At 44.2% G+C, this 25,271-nt stretch overlaps 1 protein-coding gene across 1 annotated transcript in view; it reads right to left on the bottom strand.

The window, feature by feature from the left end:
* Positions 1 to 25,271, bottom strand: part of THSD7B (thrombospondin type 1 domain containing 7B) — a 6,482,604-nt gene that overhangs the window by 5,673,033 nt on the left and 784,300 nt on the right. The window contains exon 2 of the mRNA XM_044074964.1: positions 1,973 to 2,046. The gene's annotated coding sequence lies outside the window, so the exon portion shown is untranslated. The remainder of the gene's footprint in view (positions 1 to 1,972; positions 2,047 to 25,271) is intronic.

The raw sequence follows: 25,271 nt of genomic DNA, 5'->3' as shown, positions 1-25,271 counted from the left end.
GGTCTCTTGGCAGTCGGATCCGACGGACTGGTCGGAACCAAAGCCCTTTTCTTTTTGGCCGGAGCAGGAGAGGATGCCAAGGCTTCTTCAAAGGAAGGTTTAATTAACCCCTTAAGAATCAATTTATTTTTCCTCTCCTGGAGGACCCTTGAGGAAAAAGCGTGACATACGCTGCATGACTCCTGCAAGTGCTTTGCCCCTAGACAATATACACAGAGCGAATGATCGTCTGTGATAGACATTTTGAAACCACATTTCGAACATTTTTTAAAGCCCGAAGGCCTAGGAGTTTGAGACATGATGTTAAACAATTCTAGTAACTTCGACAGGAAAATAAACAACTATCAATTTACTGATGATAAATTTAAGCTCACAGTTATAGCTTAACGCAAACACTTCCTGAAAATGACAGGGAACTCTAAACAATTAAGATTTACTTGAGACCCTGTAAAGTTTTAACAGGTTGACAGTCCGGGAAGGCCCTGATGGAGGGGGGCCGAAAACAAACTCAACCCAATCACACACAAAAAATTTCACAATCCAAACGTACACAAAAGAGCGATAGCCGTTAAAACAGCTTTTGTGACCAAAAAACAGCAAAAACTGACAGAAAAGTTAGTTAATAAAAACTACTCAGCCCAGCCAGCTCGAGACCACGTCTTCGCAGGGAAGCGGCAAACGAGATCTGGGGGACTGGTAGTGGTGCATCCTGGGATATAGTAAGCTCAGCCAATAAGAGACTTCGCTCTTTGGCATAAGCGTGCCGAGTCGGAGCCGAGGGATCGGCTCCGAACCATCATTCAGAATGTAGGCGAGATAGGATCACATAACATCTGTTACTTATTGTGGAATGCCAGGTTACAGTGACTGCCTTAAGTGGCTTTTTCAGACTGTCATAGTTGAATTTTATTTCCTGGTATTTTGTTGTTATGGACTCTCTACCTGCCATGGTTGAGAGGTTGTATATGTGTGATTTACTGTGGTCAATGAAAAATCTTTGTAATGTGCTTTGTATATGAGGTCTTGTCTTCTTGTGTTTTTGGCTTTTTGGGTCCAAGTAAGCTTTTGTTGGCTTGCTCTTTAGAAACTTCACATATGAGGGACACTAAAAAATTCAAATGCAGCTGAAATAAGTAAACTGCAAGGATTTTGAAGTCTCAAACCCTTATAATTACAGTTCTAGAAGTTTTCTAAACACCAGGTGCAGCAGTCTGCAAACTGATAAACAAAGATAATAAAATAGAAGACTGGCTGATGTAATGTTGTTGGGTTTGTTAAAGCAATTGATACAGCAAATTGACTCAAATCCTATGAGACAAAAGGAAAAAATCCACAAAAAACATACTCATTCTTTAGCTTTTAGACATCAAAGTATGCACAGGCATAATTAGTCATGATAAGGGTAGAATAACCCACTCATTACAACAATCAAATCTTTCTGAGAGATCATTTGTGTGAGGTTGGCAAAATGGGTAAGGTTTACCTTGCATACACAAAGGTGTAGGTTTGATTCCCAGACAGGGTAATTGGCTAGGCTTAAAATGGCTCACAAGGGCAGTTAACCTAGTACTAATCTATGAACCTCTGAATGCATGTTAAGAAGAAATGGAGAGAGAAGTGCTACCTACTAGGCTTACCAGTTATATTAGCATACATTTTGTCATCCAATGAAGAAGCATATTGCTGCTTTAATAAAAATATACTTGCCTCATTCTATATAGGGATTTTAACTGGCATTGCTTATTGACAGGAACCTAAAATATGTACTTCAATATAGTTAATTAAAAATACAAGGTTAAAATCCAGACATTGGGGTAGCATCTATTACATATGCTTGCATGCTCTTTTACAGTACTCATATCGATGATACAACACTCATACCCACTGAGGTTATCAAAAATATATGCATCTGTATTCATACACAAAGCAGATAAAGCACAGGCATAAGGAACACTGAAACGTCAATACTCACGGCATTGTATTGTAGAGACCTGCTGAATCACGCAAATTATCTGATGATTAGAGTCCTTACTTCACTTGTAAGATCTGCAACATAAAAAAAATACTTGATACTGCTTTGTTACTCTAACTATATGAATTACATGAGTTCCAAGAATAATAAAGAATAATTTCTTGTATAAAATAATAAACATATGCTAGGACTGTTCAGATTTAGGCCACAGCCATTTAAGGGCACCTCTTGCTCATCTGCAACACAGTAAAACAACAAACAGACACACAGACACACACACACACACACACACACACACACACACACACACACACACACACACACACACATGAAACACACAATAAAGAGCATGTGTTTGTGTCTTTGTCTATATGAAGATTACATTGCATCGACTGCACAAATAGTCAGCCCAAAAGACATTGGCACCCAAACATCAAAACCAAACTACACTGAACCACAAAAAATTGCAAAACAGCTAAAAAAAACCCACCCACACCCTTGCTAATTTTACACACACACACACACACACACATATATATATATATATATATATATATATATATATATACACACACACACACCAGCTCTGAGATCGTACTACACTGAGGAAAGGGCATATGCCCCAATCTCCACTGTACTGTGATCTCATAGTGGAAGTGTCAGTATCTTTCAAATAGCTGATTTTCAATCAACTGTACCAGCTTCTTCAATAGTTAATGAAAAGCCACTTTGATAGAAGACTCTGCTCGTGTACACATATATATATATATATATATATATATATATATATATATATATATATATATACACATACATACACACAGACATATACATGCTAAATAGTAAACTTTTTGGTTTCTTCTACTTAAACTTTTTCATCAAATGTTTTGTCTCCATTGTAATGTAACTTGACCCAATTGTCACTACTTATAACGACCAAAAGAATGTGCAGATTGTGTGGAGTAGGTAGCTGTTTGTACCTCACACAAAGTGTTCACAGCTCAGTGTGTGGCAGGCAGCTGTTCGTAACTCACAAAAAGTGTCATTTCTCAATGTGTGGTAGGCAACTTTTTGTATCTCTCACAAAGTGTCCACAGCTCTTGTAATAACACCACCAATAGAAACAGCAAAGGAATAATCCACAGCACTGAAGAACTTTGTCTATTAAAAGTTTTATTCTCCAAAACTAAAGAGCTATTCCAACAAATAAACAGTAGAAGCGCTTTTGTCCAAACCAGTGGATTCATGGACTTCCTCTGTATTAATTAACAAAGATTCAAATTGATTTAAATAGACAACACAGACAACCTAAGTGAAGGTTCTTAAAGGCACAAGACACTTAAAATAAATACTATCACCAGGTAAATGCGTAATATATAAATAACAACCAAATCAACCTTTACTAAAAACATAAGTATGTGAACACATTTAAATGTTAAAAATACAACTAAATAATAAGTAACTAAGTAAGTAAATAAAGTCTGAGACCAGATCATGATATGACAACATTCATTCTTGTAATAAAAACTATCCCCAGGATTCATGAAGCTTGCGCCAGCGCATGTGTAGCATAGGCAGTATAACGCCAAATATGACTGCCGAGCGATTCAGGTACGATCCAATTCCACATGCATTACCAGCGTACACCAGATCTGCGCAGCTCTCAGCTCATGTATGCTAATCACCCCATACGCAGTAGTGCAGCATGCAAATGAAGGTACATAGCGATTCATGAAGTGTTGCAGGCGTAGCGTAAGCATACAGAAATGTAAACCAAAAAAAAAGGTTTACATTTTTCCAAACAGAACATCGGAGCCATGAAAGCGGACCAAACTTACGTATTACAAAGTTAACATATGCCAATGGCTAAATATACAGCCAACGGCATAAAAAAACACGCACAACACATAAAAAATGACATTTAATGTCATGGCCACACTAACGCAAAGTACAACCACAGGGCATGTGTGTGCAAACGGGAACACAAGGAAAGTATATACAGATGTCAATAAATCGCAATGCAACACAAATCATGATTTCACCATAAAAGTCAATGGTATGCATGCTACACCACAACCAAGGTGCAAGGGTTGCTAAGGGTCTGTGACCGTGTTTAGCACGGTAACTATGAATTAGTAGTCAATGCCATGCAAATGAGGCAAGTAATACTGAATCGCAAACGTCCAGCCGGCCTAAGGATGTACCATACGGTGAAGCGGTACAACACCGAGGAGTGGCCTGGAGGTATACATGACATCAGCAGTGGGGTGTGCCACCGTAGCTGTAAATACATTGGAGTGTTGCTAATTCGGGTTGCCCGTTGCTAAGCAAAGCCGCAGGATAGAGGTGTGGATGTAGCCATAGCTTTGCTTGGCTGAGAGCACACATAGTGACCGAAAGTGCATGTGTACGTGGATGACAACGCGTTCGAAACCCGGTAAATGGCTCCAGGCCACGTGCACCACAGCCGAAACAGGAAGGTTATGGGAAGACAATAAGGAAATGCCGCAGTAGGGTAATTGGAGTACAACTGAGTAATTAACACCCATTAACTCACAGTGGGCCATTGACGGTAGCTAACAAGGCTGCTATTAGCAACCTGCAGAACAGGATAGGGGAGGTGCCAGATTGCAAAGAAAAGAGAACTGTCACCACAGAACAAACCAAACCTGCAGTAGATCAGCTATAGAACACATTTCGCAACACAATCCTGGGTTGGGAAAGTACAAAACAAGAAAGCAGGCTGCTGGATGCATGCCTGACAATGGGAGGGGAATTGTTATGAAAGTGAAGGCAAGGGCAAGAGGTGATCCATGGCAGATAAATGTAATTCAACACCAAAGGCACAACAATAGCAGTACCTGCGGTAAAACACATAAGTAAGATACCCTGCAGCTCTGATTGTACATACACACCCTATGACATCATCTGTTTCCAAAGCACAATAGTATAAAGTGTGAAGGCACCTCACACACACTCGTGTATTCCCAAACACTACACCATCGGTGTAAACAGACGGGGAACTTTTACAATGTACTTGTTGGGAGCTGCCATAGCTGTGATTCATCACCATGTGTTGGAGACTGAAGGTGGTGTGGAGGATGATGCTGACAACCAACTCAGGCCCTGGAGGAGGAGAAGAGTGTTCAGACCAAGGGTGACCTACCAGGGTCTAGATGATCTGGAGATAGTAGAGCATTACAGGGTGGACAGGGACATCATACAGCAAATCGTTGAGCTGTGCCGGCCACGTCTCAGAGCCGGCAACAACAGAGGGGAACCCATTCCAGTGGACACAAAGGTATGTGTAAGCTTGAGAACACTAGCCACAGGTGCCTTTTAAAGGCCAACTGGAGATATGAGGATCTCACAGGCAATAGCATCTGGGGTACTCCACCATTTCCTGGATCCCATGTTACCACATGCCAATGAGCATATACACTTCCCCCGAACTCAGGAGGAGTTGGCCAGCAATATGCGCCTCTTCCACCATGTGGCAAACTACCCGGAGGTACTGGGTGCAATGGACTACACGCACATACATCTCAAGTCACCACCCGGTGAGCATGGTAGGCACTACATAAACAGCAAGGGATACCACTCCATCAACTGCCAGGTCATGTGCAATGCCCAGGGCATTATCACAGATGTGTGTGCTGGCAGCCCTAGAAGCTACCATGACTCCCACATCTGGCATGCCTCACAGCTGTACCAGGTATTTGTCAGGGGGGACATCCCATATGGCCACCTTGTGGGGGATGCTGGCTATGCACTGGAGCCGTGGATGATGACTCCCATCAGAAATGCACACACACCCATGCGAGAATGCCATAATGAGGCACATGCACAAAACAGAATCATCATAGAGCATGTGTTGGGCATGCTGAAATCACGGTTCTGTTGCTTGGACATATCTGGTGGAGCCTTGCAGTACTCTCCAGGCATGTGTGCCCACATCTTCATAGTATGTGCCATGCTACATAATATGATCCTGCGGAAACAGCTGCAGCAGGGACATAATGGTGAAGGCCCCCACACCCCACCACAATTGCCAAGGGCATCACAGGCACAGAGGGATTCAGACCACAAACACCCTGTGCCAGCCCCAGTAGACAGATGGAGGCATGCCCAATATGCCTATGCCTTGGCAAAGAGTGAACGTATAGCACATACACTGACAGTGTAGGCCCCTATGGACTGACACACTTCTCCAGCTGCACACACAGTAAAATGGATGGCACACACATACATGACCACCTGTAAATTGTCATGTATAGGTGGTCTACTGTGTGCATCCTACATAGGCAACCCTCAACTATTGCACACACAACAGCTATTAGTACAAGGCAAGTCAACACCTGAACAGTACATTAAGCTAACAGCATGTGTTGATACTGTATGTATAGGTTCCTAGGTACATCGGTAGGTTCATGCCTGATTGCCAGAGGCCATTCATCAGCCTAGCCAAAATGTGTCTGCTGTCGCCACCCCATTGATTAACTAACTGTCCCTCTGTGGAGCAGAGCCAATTGCGGGATCCCTGGGGTGTAACCACTGTTCCCCACCTACTCTGCAAGGATTCCCTGGTGTGATAATGAGGGGCTCCATATAATGTAATCAGGGATGTAGTTCCAAAGCATGAGGAGTACCCATGACAGGTATCTGTCACCGCAGCATTCTCCAGTTATGGTTGTGGCAAGGTGTAGCACATTACAGTGTGTGGCTCACTGTGACATGAATTCCCATAGCTGGAGCACATCCATTAAGCATCACTTGGACATACCATTAATAGGTATCATCCATATGTAAACTAACTGAGTTACACATTTGTTTGCAATATGGAGGAACAGCTGTAGTACAGGCCACATACTAAACACCATAACACTTGTTCATATCCCAGATGCCCCAGTGGTAAAGCCACTGACTGTCTCATGCTTGTTCCCGGTTCCACAACCTTCAAGGGCTGTTACTTAATTCCGATGTGCCAAATAATGGATGTTGGATGCAGGTCATTAGAGCACGTTTAAGCACATGTTAGCGGGTTTATGTGCAGGCAAGTGACAGTAAGCATCATTTAAACATGACTACACGGATATGCGCAAAACAGTTCTAAGCTTTACTGAATATCGTGCAGATCACGGGCAAAACTGGCCAGAACTGCTGAAATCTGCGTTATTCACCCTTGTACTAATAGTGCCTGCTCTGAGAGGTAAAACGAACACTGCCAGGAGTAGAACACGCAACCATGTACACAATCACCTACCACTAAACTACCTGAGATGTACCAATGGCAGGTGTGTATTGTGACAGGTTAAAACACAAAAGGGCGGAGTTCGGGAAATAGTATACACCGCCATGTACCCAACGAAAGGTGTGTTTTCTCTCTCTCTCTATCTCTCTCTCTCTGTATATATATATATATATATATATATATATATATATATATATATATATATATATCATATAGAGATAGAAAGGGTGGTAGAGAGATATATGTCAATATATATGGATATACATATATATGCAAATATATAGATAAGTTAACAACATGTACACAACCATGGAGGTACATATAAATAGGATACTACCAAATACCGAATGCTTTACATACAGACACGCGTAATCACGAGGCTTAAAGACCGAAAGACCACAGTACCGGAACACTAGAACCATGAGTACTATTATCACGATGTTAAGGGACATTTAGTTAGTGCTTCTGGTGCTGCAGTCAAGGTAGGTACTGTGTTTAAGTGTGTTTCTGATTGCTGTAGTGTGTGTAAGTGTGTGTTCTGAGTGCAGTGTGTGTTTCCGTGGGACTGTAATGTGTGTGTGTGTGTGTGTGTGTGTTTGCTTCATGTGTCTGTTTCGTGTGTCTGTTCGTGCTATCTTGGAGGTAGATTATTACAGTAGGTGTGGTGTGGGGGGGTGCAGCAACCTACACGGGGTGTGTATGGGGCATGGCCACCTGGCCATACATAGTGTAGGATGGTTTGTTTGGATGTGATGAGTAGCAGTGTGTCTGTGTGTGCGTGTGTGTGTTCTGTGTTTGTGTTAGTTCCAGGAGATTGACTGTTGCGAGTTTGAGTGTTCGGTGTTGTGGGGTTTGGGAGTCTGTGAACGGTAATGTGGTTGTTGGAAGTGTGTGTGTTCCTGAATCCATGGGTATGCCATATACAGCAGTTGAAGTCTTCAAATATGTGCACAACATGGACCATAGCAATCACACATTCCGCCACGACCGAACGTTATGAACAAAGGATATGGAGACTATATTATAGCAATAACCCACGCCTGGGTGTGGGTAATGCTGGATTTACCCACAGTTGGTGCGGTTTGGTCAAGAGGGCGAAGCCCGTGTGGCCAAACAAAGACAACCATGGGTAATTCCAGCATTACCCACACCCAGAAGTGGGTTATTATATATTAATGACATTATTTAAGAAATAAAATAATTATTATTCTTAAATAATGGCATTGTATAATGCCTCCTTGCTGCCCTTCCGCAGCTGTCTGTTATTCTGCGGCAGTTCTGATGTACTGCGCATGCGTATGCTTACACAGTACATCAGAGCTGTGGACAAAAGCAACAGAGAAAGCAAGATCTCTGTTGCTTTTTACAAAGTGTCTCGCTATGTTAAAGGAGTTTAACATAGCGAGACAGCTTTAAAAAAAGCAATGGAGAATCTTTAACATAGCAAGATACTTTGTAAAAAGCAATGGAGCTCTTGCTTTCTCCTTGCTTTTGCCCACAGCTCTGATGTACTGCGTAAGCATACGCATGAGCAGTACATCAGAACTGCCGCAGAATAACAGACAGCTGCAGAAGGGCAGCAAGGAGGCATTATACAATGCCATTATTTAAGAAAAATAATTATTTTTCTTCTTAAATAATGTCATTGTATAATAGCAATAACCCACTTCTGGGTGTGGGTAATGTTGGATTTACCCACGGTTGTCTTTGTTTGGCCACTTGGGCTTCACCCTTGTGAACAAACCACATCAACCGCTGGTAAATTCACCATTACCCACACCCAGGCATGGGTTATTGCTATAATACACTATTACAAATATGTGCTATGGACATGTGCTAAACATAGGGTTACCACCTGTCCCACCTTGCGAGGGGCAGTCCCTATATGTGCGGTAGTGTCCTGACCAAAATGAGTACAAATACTAATGTCCTACAATCTCGAGAAGTTGTGCATGTTCCATAGTTAATGTAATGGTTGCATAAAATAGTAATCTGTATCTAACATACCTACATGTAACAAAAAACAGGATAAGCAAGTAAACTGCTACAAGAATATAAGCTTTTATATAGGCATATATGTAAAGTTCTATCCTTTGTACTGACCATGGGTATGTGTCAGCCTCTAAAATCTGATTTGTGTCCTGCAAATGTCCCACTATGGCCATTTGAAAAGACGGCAACCCAAGCCAAAGAGGTTGTCACCAACACAACTCCAATGAGTGCAAATATCTGTGCCAGAAATACACGAGACAGCTTTCATGTAGCAACATTTCATTACATATCAATGTATTTCCAAAGGGATTGAAAGACCAACATCACCTGCATGTTATATAGGAACCAATTAACAATGGTTTAATGAATAAGCCTGCAATAACCATAGTATTAGTCTACTAAATGATAGGTCTTCAATTAGGGAAGGAGACCTCACACACATATGGAATATCTATAAATGCAGTTCCTACACACCTTCATCTGCTATGTACACCCACCTACATCTCCCTCACACCCGAAACAATTGCAATACAGACTGTAATAACATCACAAACATCCACTCACTCTATGACTTCTGCAGAAGCCTTAACATACCTTGTGAGATACACACTATAATGGCCCTATGTGAAATCGTTGCTGTTGTACAATGGAACAGATGCCGATGTTACAGGGTTTGTTTGCAATAATCCCGTATCAGACGGCTGATATAACAGCTACACTCACATGTAGAACTACATCCTCTAGCCGTTACACACAATCCATGGGGGCCATGAAGTTAAAATATCTCTGTGTCTCTCCATATAGCTGTTGCAATTCATCACAAACAACACATCCAGGCTGTCTTCCTCGAAGGTAGGGCAAAGGGACAACGCCCAAGCAGAGTATTCCATTATACCCCACTGTTACCATGTAATTGGCTAATGGAGTAGCTGCACAGCTGATGTGCATGTGATCATCTACTCCGGAACACCAATAGGTGGCAGGATACCACATGTTACTGGTATCTACATATAAAAGGATGGTTTGTCATACATTCAAACAGTATGTACATACGAGAAAACCGTTAAAACAGAAAAGGAATAGGACTGATATTATCATCAACTCGGACTACTAAGAAGGTATGTAGAACATGCAGTATGTTACTATATGTAGTGCCTGTTCTGTATTAATGAAAGTGTACTGAATGCATATAGTGGGAAAAGGTATTATGTAGTGATGGATTGTTGAGCACAGTAACGCTCGTAGAAATTGTGTGTACTGCTGTGGGCCACAAGGTAAACACCTCATACACCACAAGGGATGCTACATAAGGACTTTAAACACAACAATTCCACTCCAGCCGCTGTCAGTGGCAGGGTTTGTCCAACAAGTACGTGCCATAACAGGGGATAGTATATGTTGATATACTGTAACAGTAGGCATATGTATGGGCGTATAACTGAGAATAACATGTCTAAGGTGGTCCTGCTCTGCAATTATGATTTGCATTGTGGGATATTGTTGCAAAAATGTGAAATGTACAGTATTGTAGGTAGATATGTCTAACATTTTACATAGCATTGCTGTTATGAAAACATCAGATATGTCTATTGGCATGTACAATACACAATAACAGGATACATATGACTTGTAGTCACCAGACAGTGTATCAGCATGATAGCTAATTGAAATGGAAGAGCTAGTCAATTATCCATGCACAAAGGACATGTAGTAGCTTCATAGTTAGGTACTATGCTGTTTGGCCAAGTCCATTCGTAAGCCTAACTACAGTGTTTTCACTTGGGTTAGTGTCCTGTGCCTGTGAACAGCACAGCCATTCATTTCCTGCACCTCTGTACAGTAGAGCCACTGCAGTGATCCCTGGTGTACATGTCTGTCTCCCATCCACCCATTGAGGTATATCTTGAAGAGTGCTAATGAGGGTCTCTGCCTGATGTACATAGGATTCATGTTCCAAAGCATGGTGAGTGTCCGGGTCAGGAATGTATCCCTCCAGCACGTCCTAGTCATCGTTGTGTTTAGGTACATATCCCAGAGCATGTGGCTCTCAGTGGCTTTTGCTTATGTGGAGCATATCCATCAATATTGTTTTGGACATGGGCCTTGCATGTTCAGCAGAGATCACCTCTGAGTATGCAGTATGCAAATGAGTACAGTTGGGGTTTCTGTAGTTGGGCTGCATACGTCATCTATCGGAGGTCAGTAATCCTCTTGGTGTGGTAATGTTGTGGTATTTAAAGCCGTTGCTGCTGTCTCATAAGGTACATCCCAAATGGGGTGTTGTACCCTTTAATGTGTTTCATAAGTCATAAGTAGAGAGGTACAATGGCTGCCTTTGTTCTGGCTACAAACCCATTAGAGATTAGGGTGGCCACGTAGAAGGATATCCACACCACCTTAGCAATATGGTTATCAAAGGAGTGGATGCTATCTACTTGGGTTCTAAGATCCCTTATGTCCTATGTATGTAGTGGACTACCACCTATGTGACAGTCCGCGGGTGATTGGTGTAATCCAAAGGGATTGTCTATGCACCTTGTGGCATGCAGCTTGAGGCCATGTTATTGACACCAGGTATCCGTCCCAGTGACACCCTTATGGAGGGTGTCTGTATCAGTTGGTGAATCAATCGTGGCCCCTAGTTTGCAGTCTTCTGCAAACCTATTCAGGGTAAGTCCTTCTGTGCTAGCCTGTACCTCAGAGAAGCATATACCGAACATGAGGGGCCCTATGACTGAGGACTGGGGGACGCCAATTGTAACTGAATTACAGTAGGAACTAGGGTATGCTACCCTCACTGTGTGGGTTCTGTCCGTGAGCCACTTTACATAACATCTCGTGATGTAGGGGTTGATGTGCAGGTGGATGTGTATGCTGAAAATACCAGAATGGGGAACAGTGTTGAAAGCCTTTGAGAGGACAAGGTAGGCTGTGTGGACCTCCTTACCCTCATCTACTGCCTTGGTAACTGTGTCACAGTACTCCACCAGGTTTAGGAGGCATGGTCTGGCCCTAACAAATCCAAACTGGGTGGGATCAATGGTTTTGAGGCCACCAATGTCTCTGTGAATGAGATCTATGATGATGTGCTCCATAGCCTTGCAGAACAGTCTGGTCAGGCGTATAGGGCAATAGTTCCCCTGGTCCATTGTGGCGCCACCTTTGTGGAGTGTGATAACTGTTGCTGTGCACCATTCAGGGGCCACAATGTCTGATGCAAGGCTATTAATGAATTTGGTGCCCAAGTGGGGAGCCATTTTGTTCTGAAGTTCGTGGAAATCGCAGCCTGGGATGTTGTACGGTCACATGGATTCTGTGTCCCTGGCTTTAGAAAGTGCAGCTTTGAACTGCGCAGTTGTGACCGCAGGGACTCTGCATTGTTCCTATATAGATTTGGGCCTTTTAGGGTGTGAGAGGGGTGTCAAGTTAGCACTGAACCTATCTGCCGGGATGTTGCCAATATCAGTCGGTTCTGTAATGTTCGTGCCTTACTGCTGTATGTCAGAGCAGATGTGGGTATCGCCATCGAGAGTAGTGACATACCTCTAGAATGCTTTGTGGTAGTCCTTGGAATGAGTCGCAGTAATGTTTACATAGCTAGCTTTGGAGGATGTGATAAGGGATCTCAGATTCCTACTGAGGCTGACCAGGGAGCTTCCCCACTCATGGGATTGTACTCTACTTTGCAACAGTCTCCTCCTCCTGTTGTACAATATGTCCATGGCAGTGGACCACCAGAGTGGCGTCTGTTTTCTGGTGGGTACCATTATGGCTCTGTTTGGGATAGCATGATCCATGCATTCATGTAAGTGCTAATTAGGTGCAGTTGTGTTTGATTCAGTGGTTGTAACTGTATTGTCCATCTGCACGGGTGTCATGATGTTTACTACTGTTGTCATAAGAAGCCTGAAGTTGGCTTTGTAAAAATATTGTACTGTGTTTTCCATAAAGCGTGTGGTGCCGGGATGTGGATAACAAGGGTGATTAGTGTACGTTCGGATCTGTTCAACGAGGAGATAACCCCAGGTGTGGAACACCAGTCACATATGTTGGTAATGTCCAGGTCTAGGATATTGTTGGCCCTGATGGTTGTGTGGATAGGTTGATCCAGCCGATTGGATGTTATGAATCCCAGAAAGCGTTGGCCTAATGTGTCGGTACATGAGTAGTTATCCCAGTTAATGGTGGGGTAGTGTCAGTCGCACATCAGTAGTTTCTGTTTGAACCCTACTTTACAGTACACCAAGAAGTGAGGACCATTAACCATGGGGTATGGTGTGGAATCTGTAGCAAGCTACAATTTGTATAGCAGTTATGGCCACAGTTAGTTGCACTTGGATTACCTCTGATGCATTGTGCTAAGCAACCAGCCTGGAGGTGTGTATATCCTTGGGAAATATGGACACACCTCCACCGTGGGTGTTCCGGTCCTGGTTACATGACTGAAAGGTGTGGTCTGAGTAATAGCCCGTTAGTGCAGGGGTGCTCTCAGGAGCCTAGAAGCAGGTCCCAGTCATTGCAGAGATATTGAAGTGGTCCATTACAAGGAGTGCCTCGGGTGAGTGCATTTGAGATGAAGATGTAAAGCATTGAGTAGCATTACCCTCAGGTTTTGCTTGCCTGTTCCTGTTATGGTGGTGAATATGTTATTTGAACCGTGCCTAAAACAGGCACTATAGGAGCAGCAAGAGCCTTAGACATTATCCGTAATCCCAGGGCCAATAGGTGCATGCCATCTGTGCCAAAGCATCATGTTCTGTCGACCATGTCATTCAAAGCAGACAGATACTGGATATCCTTGGAATGACACCAGAAGCATAGCCAACTGTTGAAGTGAATAATTCAGTCCTTGTACTGCATTATCAGTCTGGACGAATCCCGAATGCTTCTCAGGGCTAGGGCAATACCTGCCTGCACTATAAGATCGGAGAGCTATTCCATGTCTCTGTACATGTAGTCCAGGAAGTTACATCTCAGGGCATTCACACTAACATAGAGAATGACACAGTCATATTGTACCTGTTGAGGAATGACCTGAGTGCATAGGTTATGTTGCGGATCCTGTTAACCGACAACCAGCTGAAAGTGACTATCACCTTCTGTAGCCTGCTGAGTGGGACATCAGTGTGACCGCCTACAGAGTCACCTATGACTAGTGTGTTGGGTATGTTATATCGCCCTATTGGCTGTAGTTGATGGGCACACTGAGTCTGTGGGCTATAAGTTTTTGGTGTTGTGCTGGGTGATGGGGGCTGCCTGCGTTTCTGCTTTGGAGTTCTCTGTTGCCTAGACAGAGTAGTATTGAGAGGCTCTGCAAATGTTGTAGTCTTACTATGCGTGGCCTGTGGTGGTGGAGATGTAGTGAGACTATGTGATGAGTGTGGTGTGGTGCAAACATTTAACATCCCCACATGATTGTCAGGTTCAGTCTGGGTTGGAGAGAGGTTTACCTCTAGCATGGCTACATATGTGTATCTCCCACAGGTTGTAGTGTTGTATGTTAGGAGGGGAGTATTGACTGTGTACATGAGACAATTTCTATATTGCCTCATGATGCCCATATTCATCATATGGACAGGCGATAACACTGGGAATTGACACTTGGACATGCCTGAATATTTAACTATTTCCCACTAGATATGTGAGGAAAGTGTGTACAACAGCTGTTTTACTCTAAGCAAGCAGGAAATGTAAGTACAAACAGTGTTTACCTGTAGGAAATGAGGAGGATTGAGTGCTATAGTAATTAGTAGCTCATGAAGTGCTTACATGTTCTGAACAAGTGCTGAGCATGAATAAGCAATACAGATAGGGTGTTGGATAACAAACACACTGCCCCCCCAACAGGTACACAATCACATATCCATGAACACTACAGAGCCCCTGTAACCATAAATATGATGGGACAAGGTGCACTCAGGCTTCATGTGACCTGTCCACATCCCTGGTTGTATCATACACATATGGCAAAACAGTTTGCTCTACACATACACATCATGTGAAACATAACTTCATGTCAGTCTATGAAAACACTGAATGGTGCACACTAACAGTTATCACAACCCTCAAAGTGGAGACACCACTCATAATGGGAGGCACTGCACTATTACCTTGCTGAGTCTGGTCTGAAAGTCCATGAACCTTAATCAATGTATATGTTGTTAGCAGTACAGATGTAGATGACAGTACAGATGATTTCGCACTGCATATCTTACCTGTGACAGGTGATAGGACATCATCACCCATACTGTGTTCCACCTACACTCAGTATACTAGATGTACCTTTGTATGTCACAGGAGTGTTCTGCCAGTGGACTGTTGACAGAACCAGCACTACAAAAGGTGTCTGAATGTTATGTGCATATCACACCAGTGGCAGCTACAGTAAAAAAGGGTTAATTTGTTGTACTCCCCCTCACTGTAGCCCATACCACACAGACAAATGGGAGGCATCTGCGTATGTAAGTATGTGAATGGCTATGACCTAGGAGCAATAGCTGACTCAGTGTTGTGGACAACATACAAAATGGGCTTTGTGGGTGATGTGTGTGACATATGTGCACAATCTGACAGCTGCATATTGCATTGTCATCGCTAGGTTAATAATCGCGTACCCATGAACTACCACCTAGGCAGCAGTCAATATAATGGACACTGTGTGTAAGGGATGGTGCTGTGCAGTTTACCTCCCTGAGCTAGTGATGTCACCAAGTCTATTAGGTAGTCATAAGAGGCAACCCTAGTCATGACAGGGTGCCATCCATGAACATGGAGATTATTGTACAGCCATACTCATCACTCAAGTGACCAATATCAGATCACATATCACCTTTAAGGGGTATTGCCCATGTTTGGATGGGCGACACCAGCCTTCAAAATCCTCATCTCCACTATGTAGCATGATGCCTACCCTGCAATAAAGATATGTTGTTGGACATGCTACACGTACATATCCTGATCTGAAATGCATACGTCATGGACATCCACCTTCCTAGTACAAGGATCGCCACATGCTGGACAGATCCTTGTGCCATACACGTTACATACTCCTGCATACTATGCAACCCTGTCCAGCAAATCTGCACATTTCACCTCTGTCAGACATGGTGTGATGACTGCACAGTAGATGTATCATTAACCGTCTGGATCAGTTATGTGGCACTGCTTCACCTGGTGCTGGAAACATGGCTGTCGGCTACAGCTAGAAAACCTTACATCCTATGTTCATACATGGCCCAGGGCATACAGACTACATGACCTTGGACATACATGCTATAGTTGATAACCATCCCTGCCAATACCATCCGGCTAGCCATTGTCCCATGTGTATCACATGTGCAACACAGGCGATACATGGAAGGATGTTGAACTGCTGTACAGTGCCGTGTAGATGTATATGGCAAAACACATGCATGTAAAGGCTTCCATGTGCATGTCTGCATTGTCACAGGTCATGTCTGTTAAGGCAGTGTATGTGTTGATATGTGACATATACACAGCATTAAGGTCGACAGCATTAATGTGGACACATCCAGGCATGTGCTGATAGGTAAGGACACCAGTACAGGCAAACAGACATGCCCACATCAAGACAGCATCCACATGGAGTATGAGCAATGTAATCAGGTGACACACATATATGGTGATAATATCCAATCCCCATTGGGTGTCACATGTGTGTGACACAAACATGTCAGTGGTGTTAGTGTCAAGAAGATTTGCAAAGACAACTGTTCATATGTACTAAATGCAATACACATGTATGTGCATCTGTATCTCTGTGCATCTCTGAGATACTGTGACCTGTCTCCATCATTATGTCTTCCAGATATGCCTCGAGCAAGGCTCCCAGCCTATACCTGCTTAGATGAGGCCCTTATACCTTACCTCTAAGACAACTATGATGTCTTGTTTAGCCATGTGCCACAGCATGCACAGCAGCGTGATGACCTGTGGCAGGAACTTTGCAGGAGGGTTAATGATGTGGGTGGCCATAACCGCACATACCAGCAGGTGCACAGACACTGCATGGACCTGATCAGACGTGTGAAACAGCGTGCGAATGCAATCACCAGGGAACAAGGTGCAACACGTGGTGGGCCACCAATCCAGCCCCCACTCACACGTACCGAGGAGCTACTGGCCAACCTGGGGACACCATCAGAACAGCATCCACAAACCTTAGCTGCCATCATGGAGGTGGGTGTCTCTCAACCACCGAGCCTGGAGTTGCCTGGTAAGTCACTACTGCACATATAACTATTATATCCCATTTAGTTGCATGTGTCACTGTACAATATGTAATGCAACATCATATGCAAGGCATGTATACACACATGCCACATACTATAGTATGCTACTCTGTGTATGCACACATGTGCATACTCCATAGTATATACTATTGTACTGGCGAATGTGATAACATGCACATTGCACATATAGCTGTCATACAGTCGTGGATAATGATCATACTGCTGTGTCACCCCTATATAGGTACCCCCTGGCATTCTGCAGAGACAGCAGGCCATTGCAGGTGAGACAGTTATAAGTATCAGGCATGTTAATGCACAGATCTATTCACCATGTGGCCAGTTAACACATGTACACATAATGTATGGTCTGGTCACAGTATACAGGTCGCATCTTTACTCCATCACACTGGCTACCCCTGTGCAATACTTACAAACTAAGTGAAACACCGACATGAAACCGCAGAAATTGTCATTGCTAGATGTGTGGACAGCTGTGCATACAACTGTGGAGGTGTTGTTCAATGTAAGAGTATGTACTATACATCAGAACTACACATGTGAGGTACACAAACAGTACTACACAGTGAGCTGGAGTATGGGCAGGCCACAGGATTCATCATTGTGGCATATGCCCCTGAAATGAGTGTACACATTGTGATGTGCCATCTGACATGTCCATGACATGTAGTGGTCCGGCTGCAACATTGTCTCACTATCCCATAAAAATTACCCCACATACCAAACATACAACCCTTTGTCTGCATAACCCTGTGGACAGTGGAGTATCTGACATCTATAGGTGTATGTCATATGGGACAACACAGACATGTGAGATAGATGGCCATCACAACCGTTTGGCCAACACATGTTCACACATGGCCATGGAGGATGGCCAGAGACATGTAGCAACACACAGTAGAAGTGATGTGTTTGTGTGTACACCCTGTTGTAAACTGGCTACACATGGTCCAACTGTAGCCTTTGTTGAATGGTTATACTGCAGATGTGGAACACTGGACATCCTACAAGCCTGTGCACAGCTTGTGGAGGTGTCACTTAATTCGACCACATAAAATGTGTTGAACAGCATGACAGCAGTCACTTGTACAGCATCCATATACATACACAGACAACCACATCAGGCCACAGATACAGTACATTTCCCTTGCTGCTGTTGGACATCACTGTCAGACGTGCACCTCGTGTGTGGTACACAAATGTCATGTGGGACATGGTGTATTGACAAGTCTGCCATGTGTGGACATGGTTGCCAGGCAGCTAAGATATGTTAGCAGATGTGCAGGGGTGTCATCCGTATGTCCTTCGGTGACCTGTCACACATTACACATCATGGTTTAGTGTGGATACTCCTCAGCGACGTGAGTCACGATTCACAGTATATATGTATTGTGTATGCACACAGTCATGGCTATGCACTGTGTCTGTAATCCACAATGTATAACAATCGTGATGCCTCATGATTCCATGCAACGGCACTGTCTGTACTTCACACTGTATAGCAACATAGACGCCTCATAATACCCTTCAGTGGTCATGCACATCTGCTAAAAGTGCATTTTATCTGTAGGGCATACAGACAATACTGCAATGTGACACCATTACACCACTGTACTTATGACAGAACACCATTGTGTCAAACATGTATGCATGGCAATGCACATGTCAGCAGATTACATGTCATACTACATGTTAATGTCAAGGTCATATGCCTCCCATCAGCCATGTGTACTGTTAACCAGTGCTGGTCCACATGGTGTAACACAGGGATGTATGCTTACTACCATGATTGTGTGAAATGCATGGCTTCTGCTATGACACATGCTTGCTGTTGTGTGCAACCCAGGGATGTATGATAACTACCACTATTATTGTCTGAGCAGCATGCCATCTGCTGTATCACATGCATATTGCATGCCTTCTGTCAAATCACATGCATGGTGTGTGTCTGTATTGTAATGTTGAGTCTTTATTTGCCTTCACAGGTGATGTAGGTGCGTTACCCTCCTGTGGTCCCTCTGATGTTAGTGTCCCCACAGACTCTAGCAGTGATGATGAACATATGCTTGAGGCACAGGCAGGGTTGTCAGGGGCTGAATCTGTGCCAATGGTTGCCATTCCACCTATATCCCCCTCATCCCTACACACAGTTCTCATGCCAACACATACCCCATCACCAGTGGCCATAGAGGAAGGACAGTTAGCATGTGGTAGCTTGGAACAGGAAAGTGTGGTGGCTGCGAAGGTGTGTATTCACACAATGGTGTCAGTCAAATGACTGGAGATGTGCCACACAGTCATGGGGCCCAGTGCTGCTTGTAGGAGGACCTATGGCAGACATGCCCCTGCAGGACAGAGCGCAGCAGCTGGTGTCACCAGATGCATGTTTCAGACTGTAATGGTGGCACAGGCACGTGCTGAATGGCAGAACAGAGAAGGGCAGAGGCTTCAGAGGGCTGCTATCTGTTCTTTAAACGACAACATCCAGGCATTGGCAAATGCTCAACAGCAGCTTGCTGATGTTTTGGACAGATGATTAGGTGACATGGTTGGAATCCTTGACCGTGGCATGACAATCCATGAGCGTGAGCTGTCTGTGCTGGAACATCTGGTAGGAGTGAGGCATAGGGCACGTGGACGTAGGCCAGCTACATCACCTGTTGCAGGTCTACGTGAACGAGCTACCTCACATGCCCACTCCCATAGTGGTGGTCACAGCAGCAGTGCAGCTGGTGCTGCGCTGTCCACACCAGGACACAGCAGGCCATGTGGATGTGGCCCTGGATGGTCCTAACGGGGACATGGTTCCAGTGGATGTGTCATAGGACAGTACCCAATCTGTACCTCTGCCTAGTAGTGCCCATGCAACCCCTGGCAGGCACAGGTCACGTGGCCAGATACCGTGAGCTGTAAATCCTGGTCTGTACAGTCTGGAGCTGTCAATAATACCCCTGTGTAGGCCAAACACATGGCAGAACTGTGTGCACACACACACGCACACACCAGAAACATCTGTAGGGCACTGCAACACTCACATGCATAACAACCACACATGGCCAATTAGATCACAGGCCCTAACCCACACACATGATGTCATCCACTGGTGCAGCCTAGGCCCCTGGCAAACATTATCACCATGTGCATATTGATGATGCCTGTGCCGCATCCCTGTCATCCACACCATCGGTGCAGGGACATGCTCATATGATCTGATGCACAGGGTGAACAGAATAGTGAGAGAAGTGTAGATTACAATTGTTGTGTACTGTTGACAAGCAGCAGACATACCATGTAGTACAGGTTTAGAATGCATTGTTTTCTGTTCACAGTATGTGTCTTGGTAATAACAGTAACAGCATGTTGGTAATGATGTCCTGCTTCCCTCCTTCAGGTCTAATTGCATGTGCCATTGAGTACCAGTGTTTGCAGTTTCTTATGTGTAAATGTGGACTACTCACAGGCATGTATGACAATACCAGCATGCTATACGTAGCTTCAACTTCACTGTTAGAAAGGCTGACATTCCAAAGATGTCTACACATCTACTGATCCAGGAGCATGTGAGCTGTGTAATAAGCTACAGTGCCTAGAGACATGATATCCATACCGGGTGACATCACAGGTACAGTTACATGGGGTGGGGAGTTTACATAGCGGTCTAGCTGATGACAAGGGTAGAGGCCAGTTGATAGCTTGAGGCCTCACTGTGTAGCAGTAATACACATTCACATTACAGGATGAGAACACACAACTACACGCACACACACACACAGGTATTTGCACACATGTATTCAGACACAGTAACACACCCACACTCACGGGGTCAAAGACACTAACACACACACACACACACACACACACACACACACACACACACACACACACACTTGATAGTGTTGAGGTGAGGACTCCTGCCTATGTGGTAATCACCATTACAGTCCTGTGCACCCACATGACGCGACACAGAGAATGAACATGTGCAGGTAGTCAGTAATGCCTAAGATTGACAGCATCAACAGGGTAGTAGATTGCATCACCTGGAGGGGTTAGGTGTCCTATCTGTTCACTATGGTAACACACATCCTCGCTCCATGGACCAGATAGCCATACATACATACACACATACACACTGTGGAGTCCACAATTGAATGCACCTATGTCATGCACATACAGATAGCTCACACGTGTGTGATACACACCCCACCCCTGCCTATGTCTTGCTTTCTACACTGCAGTATGTACAGATCTCTACAACAGTGTACAGGGGTGTGTAACAATCGGGATGTATTCCCCACTATACGTGGCATATATGGACACACAAGCAAACACACATGGCATTACTGTGACTCAAACACCTGCTATTTTATGATACGTATGACAGACATGCAGCAGTATTGCCCGAATTACAATGTGTACCGATGATACCTTTGGCAATTGTGCTGATATATGCACACGGGAGGTCTTAAGTGTTACAGGTGTCAAGTGATTTTCAGTCAGTGACACCCTGACCGCTGTGTAGGTTGTATGTCTTCCCCTTCAATTAACAGAAACATAGCTTAGTGTTTGCACATGTTATGTTAGGATGGCTTGTGACACACCTGTGAGCTGTCTTCAGCAAACATCCATCTGCAAAGTTGGCCCACCACTTTATGTCCACACATCCATCCATACCTGATGTACATCTTAACGTACTGTCAATATTGCACCATATACAGTTGACAATGATGGGGCTGCATTGCAACTGCATGCTGTAGTAAGACACAGATCATCTGCAAACATCAGCTACTGCACACGCATGGTAGCTGAACGCACACCACTACATGTACATGTGTGTAGGTCCTACATTCCTGTCATTTAGCCATGTTTGTAGGCATTGCAATTGGTGGACATGTGTGATGACATACATGACACATGGAATGTTGTATGATATGATAGCTGTCATGTGTAACCAGTACAGAGGGAATGTTAACTCAGTCAACATTGCTATCACACCTTATGTACTGTTAGCATTCAACAGCCATGGACCTATCTTCCATGTGCATGCATGTAATTGCTGTAGCCACCTGTCTACATGAAGGACAGCAAAAGATATGCTATGTACATATGTGTTGTGTGTGTGTGGGGCATGTACATATCCATGGCAGGTACATGTATGTCATATCGAAACATGAGTGTGTTTGCTGGGGTACAGCAACAGTCATCTGAAACAGCTGTATATGACCCAGGGCCCCTGTTATGTGTACAGCCAACCTGGTTACGAACAGTGGTATCATTGCATTGCATAACACATGATGCAACTGTGTCAGTACATTGGGTAGTCTGCACAATTGCTGTAGAGCTAGGTACAGTCCACTGGTCATGGGTCACATGGTGTTGTACCAATATATGTTCTGCCACATGTATAGATGTGTGTTGCTGGTCCAAGGACATGGTGATGTCTGAGGGCTACATCCTAGAATGCAGCTTTTGACACTGTGATCTGCACCTGACACATCTGTGATGGCTTTTGAAGGTGTACTGGTCAGTACATGTCAGTGGGCTTCATGTACGTGGGGACACCACCACCTGGAGCGGTCCATAATGGTGTTATGGCCCACGTCTGTATCCAAGGTATACAGTGGTAGTGCTATTGTGCACAACTGAGCCTTCAGCCAGGTGCTCCTCACTGCACAGATGTCAGTATTCCCCATTGTTGGATCTAGATTGGCAGCTGTGATTATGAACACTACACATCTAGCACTGTTTAGCATACACATACAATGCAGTTCTCTAGGTGTCAGGGTGTTAACCTGGTCTCAGGACATTCGTCTATGAATGGCACTATATGGGCAAAATAGCCACTTCTGGCAGGATTTCACCACGGGCAGTATTAGTGTGCCAGGTTTAGATTGGTACATCTAAGGTGATGGACAGCAGCAGACGTTGTGTAGAAGACCGGTGTCAGATATATGTAGTGCAGTGTTCATGCCAACAATGGCAACTATCAACACACTGTGCCCTTCTGTGTTTAGAATCAGAGTGCATACAAAACAGACCTTTGCTACCAAGTGTGTGAGCATGCCCAGTATGGCATTGTGTAGATGGACACATAGTGCATTCCAAACGAACGTGTGCTACTAAGTGTGTGAGCATGCTCAGTGACACCTTGTATCAGTTATGTGCCTCTATGTGTAGTGCATGGCCATTGTAACCCTGTATAGTGATAGTGGTCGTCCAGGCAACAGATGGCCATACTGCACTTCAGGATGGATTCCTACATTGAACACACTGGTTCACAGGTATGCACATCATAACTGCCAGCATCCATTTCAATGTCCGCATTCCTAGAAGGACATATTGACAGTCTTGAAAGGTGTAGTGTCTGTGGCGCGTCTCGTATCTATGTAGTGTTGTAATAGTGGCCCGTAGATAGGCAGTTGCCCTGATCACACCACTGGCGTGTGTTTGTTTTCGTCTGCCTGGGGACAGTAATATGCTTTTAGACTGCTCACACTCCATACAATCCCTATTGGCATCTTTTCCATTGCTGCTGATGTCACCCACCTAGAAGTATGCCTCTGGGAATGCTGTGCGCCAGTAATCTTGGTAGCATGTTCCGTAACTGCGTAATGCTGTAGTGTGATAAGGTAGTTAGGTCTGTGTTCTAATCTCAGCCATGCCAATTGTGTGTGTGTGTTTCTGTCTGCCTGGGGACAAAATAATGCTTTTAGACTGCTCACACTCCATACCATCCCTATCGCCGTCTTTTCCATTGCTGATGATGTCACCCACCTAGAAGTATGCCTCTGGGAGTGCTGTGTCCCAGTAATCTTGGTAGTGCATTCTGTAACTGCGTAATGCTATAGTGTGAAAAGGTAGTTAAGTCTGTGTTCTAATCCCAGCCATGCCAGTTGTGTGTGTGTGTGTTTCCGTCTTCCTGGGGACAGAATAATGCTTTTAGAATACTCACACTCCATATAATCCCTATCGGCATCTTTTCCATTGCTGATGATGTCATCCACCTAGAAGTATGCCTCTGGGAGTTCTGTGTCACAGTAATCTCGGTAGCGCATTCTGTAACTGCGTAATGCTGTAGTGTGATAAGGTAGTTAGGTCTGTGTTCTAATCCCAGCCATGCCAATTGTGTGTGTGTGTGTGTGTTTTCGTCTCCCTGGGGACAGAATAATGCTTTTAGACTGCTCACACTCCATACAATCCCTATCGGCGTCTTTTCCATTGCTGTTGATGTCACCCACCTAGAAGTATGCCTCTAGGAGTACTGTGTCCCAGTAATCTTGGTAGCACATTCTGTAACTGTGTAATGCTATAGTGTGATAAAGTAGTAAGGTCTGTGTTCTAATCCCAGCCATGCCAACTGTGTGTGTTTTCGTCTGCCTGGGGACAGAATAATGTTTTTAGACTGCTGACACTCCATACAACCCCTATTGGCATCTTTTCCATTGCTGATGATGTCACCCACCTAGAAGTATGCCTCTGGGAATGCTGTGTCCCAGTAATATTGGTAGTGTGTTCTGTAACTGCATAATGTTATAGTGTGATAAGGCAGTGAGGTCTGTGTTCTAATCCCAGCCATGTCAACTGTGTGTGTGTTTCCATCTGCCTGGGGACAGAATAATGCTTTTAGACTGCTCACACTCCATACAATCCCTATCGGCGTCTTTTCCATTGCTGATGATGTCACCCACCTAGAAGTATGCCTCTGGGAGCGCTGTGTCCCAGTAATCTTTGTAGCTCATTCTGTAACTGCGTAATGCTGTAGTGTGATAGAATAGAGAGGTAGCTGTTC

The sequence above is a fragment of the Protopterus annectens genome, chromosome 6.part0, assembly GCF_019279795.1.
Source record: "Protopterus annectens isolate FY-2018-M chromosome 6.part0, PAN1.0, whole genome shotgun sequence".
In the NCBI taxonomy this organism is placed as follows: Eukaryota; Metazoa; Chordata; order Ceratodontiformes; family Protopteridae; genus Protopterus; species Protopterus annectens.
Note: the sequence above shows the minus strand (reverse complement) of the source record. Positions and strands in the feature narration are given on the sequence as shown.